The following is a 10,422-nucleotide window of genomic DNA, read 5'->3' on the forward strand; positions in this document are numbered from 1 at the left end:
TTTGCTGCGAGAAATGGGAAGCCAGAGGGATTCAGCAAGAGCAGCAGGCTCTGGTTTACATTGTAACAGAATCCCTGCCCTGTTGAGAATACACAAATGCCCCGCAGGGCAGCAGATGAAAGAAGCAGCTGAGTTAGGAGTCTCTTGCATGGGTCCAGGTGAGTCCAGGTGAGAGACAGTGCTAGAGCGAGACAAGCAAAATGCCTAGGGCACAAAACGTCAGGAGGTGGCCCTTCTGCTCAGGTAGCCACCCTGTACTCGCACGACCTGGGCAGTGAGCACTTCCTTACATGTTGCCTCACCCTAGTCCATCCACGTGAAAAGGAAAACCCAGTTACCACGATAGCCAGGACAAAGGGTTATTTATTATCTACATGTAATAAACATCCTTGTGTCCCAGGCTTTTGCCCATAGACCCCAATATGTAATTTTGAGGCTAGCCCAACTTGGAAAGACTGCTTTCTTAGAGTGTAGGGGCCAAGGTGTAGTAGTCTAAGCTCAACAGAAGATGCAAAAGACATCTTTGAATGCCTCTATCCAGCCTGGGAGAGCAATTTCACTTACATAATTAAAATGCTTTTTTTTTTTTTGAGACGGAGTCTCACTCTGTCACCCAGGCTGGAGTGCAGTGGTGTGATCTCGGCTCACTGCAAGCTCCGCTTTCCAGGTTCACGCCATTCTCCTGCCTCAGCCTCCCGAGTAGCTGGGACTACAGGCGCCCGCCACCACGCCCGGCTAATTTTTTATATTTTTAGTAGAGACGGGGTTTCACCATGTTAGCCAGGATGGTCTCGATCTCCTGACTTCGTGATCTACCCACCTTGGCCTCCCAAAGTGGCTTTTTTTTTTTTTTTTTTAAAGCTTGGAGACCTCACACCAGACACTGTTTCGGGCAATATCATTTCTGTGAACCCAACGATGCCAGGAAACCCATCCACAGGGGGCATATGACATCCTGCCTAGTTTTAGGCTCGAACCACCTGTTGAGACTGTCACAGAAGAAAGCCATGTTGCAGGAGCCAGTTTGAGAGAGCCTAGGTGGCATCATGCCATGCATCTAAAAACCCAGTAGCCCTGCGGAAATTATATCTGTGTCCTCGCTCACAGATCAGAGAGAGGAGATGGACCTCTGAATAACATCTTTCCTCTGAAAGTCTATCCTCCACTTGAGAAGAAAAATCCTGAGGGGTGTGATCAAGAAGAAAGCTCCAGGTCAACGTCTGAAATTCGCTCACTGGAAGCCTGTTTGCCACATTTTTAAGAACCTTTTACAAATCTGTATTTACTTATCGCTTATTAAACATTTTATTATGGAAGTTGTCAAACACACAAAAGTTGAGAAACTCACATGTACTTACCCAACATTTCAATTCAACAATTATCAACACATGGTCAGGCTGGCTCTCTCCTTCAATTTCCCTTAGCCTCCCTCTCCACATATGCTGGATTATTTTGAAATAAGCCCCAGGCCAGGCGTGGTGGGCCACACGTGTAATCCCAGCGCTTTGGGAGGCTGAGGCAGGAGGATCACCTGCAGCCAGGGGTTAGAGGCCAGCCTCGGCAACAAAGCGAGACCCCATCTCTCTGCAACAACAACAACAACAACAACAACAACAACAACAACAACAACAACAACATAACTGGATATGGTGGCATGTGCCTGTAGTCCCAGCTGCTAGGGAGGCTGAAGTGGGAAGATGGCTGGAGCTCAGGAGTTCGAGGCTGCAAGTGAGCTGTGATCATGTCATTGCACTCCAGCCTGGGCAACAGAGCAAGACCCTGTCTCTTAAAAAAAAAAAAAAAAAAAAAAAAAAAAAAAGCAATACCAGATATCATATAATTTTATCCAGAAGTATTTTGGTACAATTCTCTAAAAGTTAATTCTTACTATATAACTACAATTCCATAACACCCTCCTTTTAAAAATTAACAATTGGTTAGTATCATCAAAAATCCAATCAGAGTTCAAATGTCCTCCATTATCTCATCAGTATTTTTTTTTAACAGTTGGTTTGTTCTAATCAGTATCCAGACAAGGTTCACAACACACTGCACTTGGTTCACGTGTCTCTTTTCTTTTCATTTATGGCTCCCCTCCTCCTTTCTCTGCATAGATTTGTAAATAAATTACGGTGTTTGCCCTGTAACATTTCTCAAATTTTGGATTTAGCTGATTGTATCCTCTATTGAAATGTGCCCTGGACCCATTTTCCTGGTAAACTGGCTTGTAGATCTAGGATGAGATCCGATCCAGGTTCGATTTTTTTTTTGGCAGGGCCACCTTATGCATCATATCTTTCCCCTTGTCATGTTCAGCCTGATCAGTGGTTTACGTGTCAACGTTCCATTTTTTCAGCTAGGCGTGGTGGCTCAGGCCTGTAATCCCAGCACTTTGGGAGGCCGAGGTGGGCAGATCACCTGACGTCAGGAGATCGAGACCAGCCTGGTCAACATGGTGAAACCCCATCTCTACTAAAAATATAAAAATTAGCCGGGCGTGGTGGTGGGCGCCTGTAATCCTGGCTACTCGGGAGGCTGAGGCAGGAGAATTGCTTGAACCCAGGAGACGGAGGTTGCAGTGAGCCAACACAGTGCCACTGCACTCCAGCCTGGGCAACAGAGTGAGACCCTGTCTCAAAAAAAAAAAAAAAGTTCAATTTTTTTCCCTTTGTCATTTTTGCATGAGAATAGGAAACTTTCTCTTAAGAAAAATCGTGCTTTGTACTATCTTTTCTATTTTTGTAGATTTATCCTTGCCCTGGATCCATTCTACTTCCTCAATGAAATATGTTTTTATAAACTAAAAGTTTGTGTGCCCCCAAAATTTGTATGTTGAAGCCCTAACTCTCAGTGTGATGATATTTGAAGATAGGCCTTTGGAGGGGTGATAAGGCTTAGATGAGGTCATGAGGTGATGGGATTAATGCCTTTACAAGAAGAAACATCAGAGAACTTGCTTGCTCACTCTCTCTGCCATGTGAGGACACAGCAAGAAGGTGGCTGTCTGCAGGCCAGGAAGAGAGCCCTCACCAGGAACCAAATTGGCCAGCCTCCAGAACTGTAAACAATAAATTTCTGTTGTTTGGGCTGTATTTTTGTAAATTTCTGTTGTTAGTCTACAGTATTTTTCTTTTCTTTTCTTTTCTTTTTTTTTTTTTTTTGAGACAGGATCCCCCTCTGTCACCCAGGCTGGAGGGCAGTAGAGCAATCTCAGCTCACTGCAACCTCCACCTCCTGGGTTCAAGTGATTCTCGTGCCTCAGCCTCACAAGTAGCAGGGACTACAGATGCACACCACCATGCCCAGCTAATCTTTATATTTTTAGTAGAGACAGGGTTTCACCAGACTGGTCTTGAACTCCTGATCTCAAAGTGATCCACCCACCTCACCCTCCCAAAGTGCTGGGATTACAGACGTGGGGCACCAAGCCCAGCCTAGTCCATGGTATTTTATTATGGCATCCTGAGCACCCCAAGACAGATTCCCCTAAAGTTTTAGGAATCTCTGAAGCCAAGGCTCAGGTAGGGGCAGAAATAGGGGTAAGACCCAAATTTAGGAAAAAAACAATTTAGTGAAGCAGTTACTTAGCAAATTTGCCTTTTGGGGAATTGACTTTTGAGATGTGTTGTCTTATTTCCAGAGGAGTATGTATCCAGGATTCAGCAGTGATTTGCCAGCTGTGTGACCATGGATATGTTACAGAATCTCTTTGTGTCTCAGTTTCCTCCCTTACCTGAAAAATGGAGTTTTGGCCTGGAATTAGATATCGGGGGAAAAAAAAAAAAAGAGTCACAGTAAACTTTCTCAACCCCAAACACAATGTGAGAATGAAATAATCCAACCCAAGTTCTCAGTAAGTGCTAAGAAATATTGGCTACTGTTAGTCCATCTCTTGATTGTTTTGAGGATAAAGGGATAATAAATATGAGAACACACTAAAAATGTGCTATGCAAGCCAAAGTATTACTAACATTAAAATAAAACATAATGGCTGGGCACAGCGGCTCACGCCTGTAATCCCAACACTCTGGGATGCCGAGACAGGAGGATCACCTGACCCCAGGAGTTCCAGACCAACCTGGGCAACATAGCAAGACCTCATCTCTATTAGAAAAAACAATTTTTTAATTTTAAAAAAAGATAAAAACATAACTATTCTGAGTATAGATGGCAAAATCCAGACTCCATGCAGCTACTGGCTGAATCTGCCAGAATTGTTTGTTAAGCAAGCTCTGATGCTGGTTTCTGAACCTAGACAAGACAGAAGCTACAAACACGCCACCATAGTCACAAACAAGGCAAAGAGGAAATAAAGACTGATTTCAGTTTACATTTTCAACGTTCCAAACTATGGTTCCTTGTTACACAATCCCATGACTATCTGTGCCATCTTGGCTAAACCTGAGCCAGGTCCCTTCAGCTAAGCAGACTCTAATAATAGCTGGCATCCTTGGAGTATGCTGCCTTCCAGCAAATCTGGTTTCGGACAATTCAACAATATGAGGTCAAGATGTAGGATGCGTGTGAGGGGAATCTCCCCTTTGTTGATGTTAATTGAAAATGGAAGTTACATTTCCATATCAGAAACATTTCAAAAGAACTCTTTGTCCAGGATGCTTGGCTAGCTAGGTGCTCAAGCAAGAAAGATCTACAACTCCAGGGCGGAAACTCTGTAAAGGCAGGGACATTCTGTGTAGTTTATGCACTGCATAATTCCGGCACCCGGCCCAGAAGGTATTCAGTCAATATTTGCTGGATGAGTGCATGTAACATGAACATTGACAGCCCAGCCTGCTCTGCCTCGCCCTGCCAGCTTCATCTCATCATTCCCCTCAACTTAGATGACTTTTCTAAGTTCTTTCTTAGAAGACATTCACTTGTAATTCTCACTTGTAAAATTGCACTTGTTGAAATGCTGTTTTAGGTAACAATCACATGTGTCCTGTCTTCTGAACTAAACTATACACACTATGAGAGAAGGAACCACATCCTCTGAGGTGTGGTTTTGTGGCCTGGGAGACAACAGCAGTTGTCAGTGCTCACGAGTGGGCTATGGATGAGCAGAGGCCGCTTGGGTGGATGGACAGATGAACGATGGGCGTGGGAGGGAAGGATGGAGGGATGGAAGCTCCCTGGACCCAGTCCTGCTGTGTATCCCTACAAAGCTCACCTAACTCCACAGGCCCCCACCGATCACAGCAGGGCGGGGCCCCTCCTCACCATTTGCCCACAACACAATCCTGCAGCATCCTTGTAGTTTCTTCGCATCGTCCCCTAGCCATCTGGAAACTCACAGAGGCACTGGTCCTAAAGGGTTAAAATGGAAGCTTAACATTGCCTATTGTTCCTGGGAATCTAGAAGCACAGGACAGGAGGTACCTGTTTAGACAAGATAGGGAAAGTCAGCATCTCCCTTTAGGCAAGAAACACAGCAGGAGAGCAGGTTTTTATTCCTTGGGCCTTGAGGAACAGGGCAGGTGGAGCAACTTCAACAACTATCTGAAGAAAGCGTGACTCGATCGGGGCAAAATCCACTGGTCCCACACACAGCCCTTCCCAATACTGCCAATGAGATCCCACGACCCACAACTGTGTCACACAGTTTAATGTGACGTGCATTCACTCCTAAATGTAATGTGATTTAAATAATTTTGTTCTGAGATTTGGAGTTGGTTGGTTGGTTTGAGACAGGGTCTTACTCTGTTGCCCAGGCTGGAGTGCAGTGGTGTGACAGCACCACCACACCCAGCTAATTTTTTAAAAATACATATTTTTTAGGCCAGAGCAGTGGCTCATGCCTATAATCCCAGCACTGTGGGAGGCTGAGGTGGGTGGATCACCTGAGGCCAGGAGTTCGAGACCAGCCTGGCCAACATGGTAAAACCCTGTCTCTACTAAAAGTACAAAAATTAGCCAGGCGTGGTGGCACACACCTGTAGTCCCAGCTACTTGGGAGGCTGAGGCAGGAGAATTGCTTGAACCCGGGAGGCAGAGGTTGCAGTGAGCCAAGATCGCGCCACTGCACTCCAGCCTGGGCAACAGAAGAAGACTCCATCTCAAAAAAAAAAAAAAAAATTTGTCTTAGATATGGTGTCTTGCCGTGTTGCCCAGGCTGGTCTCAAACTGCCTTCAAGCAATCCTCCTGCCTTCATGCCAAAAGCACTAGGATTATCACACTCAGCCTGGGTTCGTTTTCTAGGACTTTTGCAACAGGCTTGAGATAATTTATAGAAGCCTCCGGAGGCTATGTTCTCTATTTTTTTTTAATTTTTAAGCAGTAATAGATGGCAAAACTACAGGAGCAGTCAACTATGAAGACTGAGAAGCCTAGGAATGAAATTCAGTACTGATCAAGTAAAAGTTACTTCAGAGTTAATGACAGACACCAACGATACATCGATACTGCACCAAATGGTAACGGGCATGACAGAAATCAATCATCGGCCGCCCACACACGTGAGTGGGAAGGTGACCTCACTGTCCCCAAATACAGAATGGCCTCACTTACCTCCTACCTTCCTCTCATGCTGTTCACCTCTCCCTTGGCTCAGCACCCCTTGCCAGTTCTCCCAAGGTCCTCTCTGCCAGTTGAAGGCTTCCCTGATCGCCATCCTCCTCAATTCCCCAGGACTCACAGGTTGAAAGAGTCGCAGCCAAGAGTTAGGGAACCTGACCATGAGCCAATCCCAGTGCTAAGCCCCTTGCACATGTTAATTCAGTTAACTTAGCAACTGTACTAAGCCATGCACACAACTCTGTAGTATTATTATTATCATCGTCATCACTATCTGTGCCTCAGAACCCCTTGGCAAATCTTTAAATTCTCCCAGAAGTGTGTGTTTCCCAGTTTGAAGGGCCCTGCCTTCCTACAAACTGTGAAATTTGGGGGCGTGCCGCAGGGGAGGACCCCAAATCACAAAATAAACCTAGCAGAACTACCTGGACCATCGGTTCACTGTTGCTAGATGGCAGAGTGTGTGAAGTTCCTGGCCAACTGGAGAAGCAGATGTTAAAGTTTTAAAGCAAGAAATTGCTTCAGTGGCATACAAGTCACTTGCCCAGAACACAAGCCCCTGGGTGGGAGCATGGTGGGTGGAACAGAGACTGGAAGAGGAAGAATGGAAGGGTGGGTGGGCCATCGAAGCCTCCCATGGAAGCCCCCTTCACATATTCTCCCCCTTTGATGGCTGCCCTGAAGAGTCAGCCCCCAAAAGCAGGCTTGCGGGACCCTCTTCCCAGAGGTCCAGACCAGATTCCTTTCAGTCTACTTACCCAAGTTGAAGTTCTCACAGGCTGGTAAATGCAGTGAGCTTATTTGCAAGCCAGGGTCATATCTGCCTAGCAACCCAACACGAAGACTTGAAGGACTATAAACGTGGACAGAGAACAGGCAGGCCAACTTTACACAAAGGAATCTGTTCTCATGCAAATGACCCTATGCAAGAGGGCTAAAAGAGGGAGCCTTGGGGACAGCTCTGAAGAGCCAATTTTTCCCCCAAGAAGATGTTGGGGGTCTTCTTAAGGGCATCATGATGGTCTTGCCCACTGTAAAGGAAAGCTGAGAGGGGGCTCTGCCTGCCACTTGGGATCAGGCAGACACAACAGGAGAGGCTAAGAGGGGAGCTGAGCCCTTCACTTGATTTCCTGATTTTTCTGGTCCTGTACTCCAGACTCCAAAGGTTCTTTTGTTCTTATTTAGAACTAAACAGAGTTAGTTTTGTTTGGGGGCGAGGGGGTGTTGATTAGCATGGCAATGCAGTGCTTTCTCTGGAGAAGTTAAAAAAGCAGGGGTTTTCACGCTTGGTCTCACTAGGATTGAGGGAACAAGGTGAAGCCAGCCTCTAACTAGGGTGGGCAAAAGTCATGTTGCGTGACTTTTTTGTAACTAGCAAGGCTGTGCGTATGTTGGGTTTCCAGCCACCTCTCCATTATTCAAACACAGATGGCAAATGTCATCTTTGGATGAGCTCTAGTGGTAAAAAGTGCTAGTGTGTATCTATAAACATGGTGTAACCTTAGGTCAATCCCTCCAGTGCTCAGTGCCTCCACTTTCCTCATCTGTAAAATGGGAATAATGAGTGTCAACTACAGAAGGTTACTGATGCGGTTAACATTGCATTACATGTATGGCACTTAATGCAGTGTTGAGGACAAAGCAAACATTTAAAAAAGATTAATATTAATAAAATCTAAGAATAGTAACACATTAGTAACAAAAATCTATTATTATTATTAGAATCATGCTCCCCAAAAGCCAGGTTTCACTTGCTCAAACATTCAGATGTGATTTTTCCAATCATTCATTCACTCCTGAGGCTTTAGGCATAATTTGTGTCATTTTTTAAATCACGAGACTGAAGTACAGAGATTTTATGTGACTTGCTTCGAGTCACTCAGGTATAAATGGCTGGCTGCACCTTTAGGTTCCTAAGACATACAGAATACGCTGTCATATTGCACATGATATTTCCATAGAGTACAGTAACAGGTCCTAAATATTAAAGTGTAAGATCCTAAATATCAAAGATTATCTTACAGGCAGCCCTGCATTAGCATGAAGTGTTCGAATCAGTTTCTAAATATCATTATATATGGATCCTTTGAAGAACAACTCAGAAAAGGGCTCTCTCTCACAGGCAGTGTGTTGGAGTCAGCAATTAATTGGCCTTGGTAAAGCATAAATCGTAACAGCAGCAAGAGCTAATGGGTACTGAGGCCTTACCAAATGCCAGTCACTGCGATCCGCACTTTACAAGTACCATAAATTAAACCCTCCAATTCTGGGAATACCACCTCCACCCCCATTTTACAGATCTGGAGAAATTAACGCTCTACGAGGTTAAATTACGCCTACAAGGTTGCAAAGCTGCTCAGCGGCCCCCTGGCTGTACAGTACTGGCCATACAAGGCACCCTGTACCAACGAATCTTCTCCCCACTTACACAACCAGAACTTGTCAACGGCAAAGGATGGCATTTAACTCAGGAGAGCCTATCCCAAAATGGTGAGAGAACTCAGCGAGCAAGGAAGGATTTTTATTAAAATTCAGATCGCCGACTCCTCCCGGTGGCGACCCTCCGTGCACGCACTCCCAAACTAGGCTCTCTTGAGTTTCTGACATCAGAACCACATTCTCCGAACCCCAATGAAGGCAGCAGCCGGCGCCAAAGTCTGCATACGAATGCAAATAACATGGCCTTTGCTTCCGAGCAGTTTCCAAATTTGCCCTCGGGATGTGAGGTAGAGACCAAGAAGCTAAGTTTGCGCCCCCGCAGGCTCTGAAATGTCTAGGATCTGACACATGCTTTGTCCCCATGAGGAGCTCCTAACTGAGATTTCGCGTGCATCATCCGCTTAGTTCACAGTGACCTTGGGGTCGGGGACTACGGGATGAGGGGCACGGACTGTCTAAACCTCCAGGTCCCTTACAGAGGGCTCCCCGCGGGTATGGGAGCCATGCACCTGTGCCGACGCCGCCACTGCCTGGAGGGTGCGCGCGCGCCCCGGGCCGGGGATGCTGACTCAGCCCGGCTGCTCACATTCCTTTCGCGCAACGCGGATGCTGTTGCTGCCGCTGCCGCTGTTGCCGGTGCAGCAAAGTGGGGGAAGCAAGGCACCCGCAGCGGCCCGGCCGCTCGCTCCCTGGGGCCCACTGCGGCACTCCCTCCCCACTGCCGGAAGGGGAACTGTGGGGGTGCGCGAGTTGACGAAACTGGGGGAAGTGGGCGCTGCAGGAGGAACTCAGGCGCCGCGCGCGCAGCTCACACCCAAACTGGAAGGAACCTGTTCTGCCCGGGGCGGGCGCGAAGCCGCCGCAGCCGCGAGCGCCGCGCGGGATCAGCCCCGGCGCGCGCGTGTTCCCCCTCCCCGCTAAATCCCTAAATCCTCAGTGCGCGAGCGGGACTGGGCGGTGGGCGCGCCGGGAAGGCGCCCGGAGGTGGGGACGGGGACCCGCGCGCTCGCGCCTGGCCGAGGTGCTCCGAGACAGGATGCAGGCACCCCCAACACCCTGCACGCTCGCGCTCCTACTAGCGTTGCAGCAAAGCTCCGGGGTCTGGGCGGGTCACGCGCGCAGAGGCGCACCCGGGTTGGGAGATCGGGGCGTTGTGCCAAGGACCCCGGCGGCGCTGGCGGGGGCGGCCCGGCCCCGGACCGCGACGCGGTTACCTTTCGTGACCCCCAGCCCAGGCGACAGGCTGGCGGGCGCGCGACCGGCGCGGCTCAGGTCCACGTGGGCCGGCGCGCGCGCGCCAGGCAGGCCCCCTCCTTGGCTGCGCTCGGCGCTCGCAGCACATGGTCGGCGGCGGCGCGCCCCCGAGGCCGGCGGAGACCGGCTGCAGCCGGTATAGGATAAGAGCTAGGCAGCGACGCGGGGCCGGGGCGCGGGCGGCAGCACGCACGGCCCGGGTCGCAGGCGGCCGG

General features: G+C 48.3%; 1 protein-coding gene across 5 annotated transcripts in view; it reads right to left on the minus strand.

Moving 5' to 3' along the window:
* ARSG (arylsulfatase G) overlaps positions 1–10,422 on the minus strand; it is a 185,395-nt gene that overhangs the window by 142,853 nt on the left and 32,120 nt on the right. For 2 of the 5 annotated variants that reach the window (XM_055386990.2, XM_019028099.4), the window contains exon 1: positions 10,168–10,422. The exons of the other annotated variants lie outside the window; for them this stretch is intronic. The gene's annotated coding sequence lies outside the window, so the exon portion shown is untranslated. The remainder of the gene's footprint in view (positions 1–10,167) is intronic. 5 annotated transcript variants of the gene reach the window in all.

The sequence above is a fragment of the Gorilla gorilla genome, chromosome 4, assembly GCF_029281585.2.
Source record: "Gorilla gorilla gorilla isolate KB3781 chromosome 4, NHGRI_mGorGor1-v2.1_pri, whole genome shotgun sequence".
In the NCBI taxonomy this organism is placed as follows: domain Eukaryota; kingdom Metazoa; phylum Chordata; class Mammalia; order Primates; family Hominidae; genus Gorilla; species Gorilla gorilla.